Source organism: Papio anubis, chromosome X (assembly GCF_008728515.1).
Source record: "Papio anubis isolate 15944 chromosome X, Panubis1.0, whole genome shotgun sequence".
Taxonomy (NCBI): domain Eukaryota; kingdom Metazoa; phylum Chordata; class Mammalia; order Primates; family Cercopithecidae; genus Papio; species Papio anubis.
In genome coordinates, this window is record NC_044996.1 from 84,303,201 (window position 1) to 84,306,391 (window position 3,191).

The following is a 3,191-nucleotide window of genomic DNA, read 5'->3' on the forward strand; positions in this document are numbered from 1 at the left end:
TGGTCTCGAATTCCTGACCTCAGGTGATCCATCCGCCTCAGCCTCCCAAAGGGCTGGGATTACAGGTATGAGCCACCACGCCCAACTGCATTTCTAGTTCCTTAATATGCATTGTTAGATTGTTTATTTGAAGTTTTTCTTTTTCTTTTTTGATGTAAGCACTTAAGCTATAAACTTCCATCTTAGAACTGCTGTTGCTGTATACCATAGGCTTTGATACATTGTGTTTCCATTATCTGTTGCTTCAACACATTTTTCAGTTTTCTTCTTAGCCCACTGGTCATTGAGGAGCATATTGTTTAATTTCCATGTAGTTGTATAGTTTCCAAAATTCCTTTATTTCTAAATTAATTTCTAGTTTTATTTCACTGAAGTCCAAGGAGATGCTTGATAGTATTTCAACTTTTTTGAATCTTTTAAGACTGCGTTTTGATCTAATATATAGTGTATCCTTGAGAACGATCTATGTGCTGGGGGAAAGAATGTGTATTCTGCACATCTTGCATGGGATGTTCTGTAAATACTTATTAGATTCATTTGGTCTATAGTGTAGCTTAAATCTGGTAATTCTTTTTTTTTTTTTTTTTTTTTTTGCAGTGACTTTATTTTAATGGGTTTTCAGACTTACAGAAAGGGGTTCTTTAAATGGGGCTGGGTCACTAGTCAACCATCTTCACCGTGGAGTCCTAGTCACTATGATTTTGTTTTGTAGATCATGAGGATTCATTCATATTGTCTCCTCTTCCATTCCTTCATAATAGGTTGCATGGTCTGAAAGTACATCCTTCCTTTAGCACATTGTATTCAAACAGGTTGCTGCTACTTCTCTACTGTCATTAATCTTCTCATCATCTTCTTATTCCTCTTAGCACAGTCGGGGCATAACATATTATCTTCTATGCCTGGGGATGGGAAAATGCAGGCAGGTAACAAGAAGAGAGAAATCATCCTCCTGCGAGTGGTAGGCACCCAGGCCTGACCTGCATGAAACTGCAGGCGTACCCAACCCTTTGTGTCTGCCGAGAGAAGTCTGCCATGGACCACACACCACCTGACACCAGAGGCTTGCATCAAAAAGGCCTCAACAGAAACAGGAATGGAACATGAATTCAAAGCCTTAGGCTGAACAGCTCTTGCAGCAATTCTTGCCCATGATGCCAACATGGCTCCTGGTGCTGAAATTATCACTTCAACTGTATTAGTCTCTTCCGCTCTCTCATTCACCTCATAACATTTCTGAAGCCTTGCTCTCTTGGTCACTGCCTTGCGTTTCCTCGAACATCGCTGTAATCTGGTCTCTTGTGACATTTCAGGCATATCTTGCTGTTGTCCAGGGTAAGCATGCCTATGGAGCCTCAGATAAACTTCGATTTTCTTGCCATTAGTACTCAAACCGAGTTGTTGACACCAGTCCCGCAAGGTGTCCCGACACACCTTATTAATGGGAGGCAAAATGGTTGGCAAGGGAGGGGCTGATGTTTTGCATCTAGCTTTTTGCGGAGCTGTAAATTGTTCATTTGTTTGAAGTAGATGACCTTGAGTGTATTTCTTAGGCTTCTCCAGTTTGACATCAGAAGTTGAAGAAACACTTGGTTCCATTTGTTCCATATTTGCGTCATCTTTAACCGGCACCAGTGTCAAAATCACACTTTCCTCATCATCTACTTCCTCCTCAAAGAAATTCTGGAAAGAGAAGTCAGTCACTGATTCTCATTTGATGAAATCTGGTAATTCTTTGTTGATTTTCTGTCTGAATGATCTGTCCAATGCTGAAAGTGGGGTGTTGAAGTCTCCAGCTATTATTGTATTGGGGCCTATCTCTCTCTTTAGCTCTAATAATATTTCCTTTATATATCTGGCTGTTCCAGTAGAGGGTGCATATATATTTAAAATTGTTATATCTTCTTGTTGAATTGACCACTTTATTATTATTCAGAGGTGAAGCCAGGTGGACTTCTGGGTTGGTTGGGGACTTGGAGAACCTTTCTGTCTTACAAGAGGATTGTAAAATGCACCAATCAGCACTCTGTAGCTGGGATTATAAAACGCATCAATCAGCGCTCTGTGGCTAGCTAGAGGTTTGTAAAACAGACCAATCAGCACTCTGTAAAATGGACCAATCAGTGCTCTGTAAAATGCACCAATCAGCAATCTGTAGAATGGAACAATCAACAGGATGTGGGCGGGAACAAATAAGGGAATAAAAGCTGGCCACCCCAGCCCACATGGGCAACCAGCTTGAGCCCGCTTCCATGCTGTGGAAGCTTTGTTCTTTCCTTCTTCACAGTAAATCTTGCTGCTGCTCACTCTTTGTGTCCATGCCACTTTAAGAGCTGTAACACTCACCATGAAGGTCTGCAGCTTCATTCTTGAAGTCAGTGAGACCAAGAGCCCACTGAAAGGAACCAATTCCGGACACATTATGTAATGAACTTGATCTTATCTCATAGTTTTTGTCTACTTTTTTTCTGACGTAACTGTACTAGATCTTGCTGTAGTTTGGTTTCCATTGGAAATGGAATATCTTTTTCCATCTGTTTTTGAGTCTATGTGTGTCTTTATAGGTGAAGTGTGTTTCCTGTAGGCAATCAATCAATGGATCTTGTTTTTTTTTTTTTTTTTTTTTTTTGTTTGTTTGTTTGTTTTTTTGAGTTGGAGTCTTGCTCTGTTCCCCAGGCTGGAGTGCAGTGGCGCTATCTCGGCTCACTGCAACCTCTGTTCCCAGGTTCTCTCCTGCCTCAGCCTCCTGAGTAACTGGTACTACAGGCACCCACCACCAAGCCCGGCTAATTTTTTTTTTGTATTTTGAGTAGAGAGGGGGTTTCACCGTGTTAGCCAGGATGGTCTCCATCTCCTGACCTTGTGATCAGCCCTCCTACGCCTCCCAAAGTGCTGGGATTACAGGCGTGAGCCACCGTGCCCAGCCCGTTTTTTCTTCATCCATTCAGCTGGGCTATTTCTTTTGATTGGAGAGTTTAGTCCATTTATATTCAATGTTATTATTGATAAGTAAGGACTTACTTCTGCCATTTTCTTATTTGTTTTCTGGTTGTTTTGTGGTCTTCTCTTCCTTCTTTATTTCATTCTTGTTAGTTTCTTGCTTTTTACTTTTTTTGTGTGTATCCATTGTATACTTTTTAGTTTGAGGTTACCACGAGGCTTCCAAATACTATCTTATAACTCATTATTCT

At 40.9% G+C, this 3,191-nt stretch overlaps 1 pseudogene across 1 annotated transcript; it reads right to left on the reverse strand.

Moving 5' to 3' along the window:
• Positions 1-570: 570 nt before the first annotated feature.
• LOC101021623 lies at positions 571-1,827 on the reverse strand (annotated as a pseudogene). The gene has a single exon (XR_004180789.1). The product of XR_004180789.1 is annotated as a developmental pluripotency-associated protein 2 pseudogene (transcript).
• Positions 1,828-3,191: the final 1,364 nt, after the last annotated feature.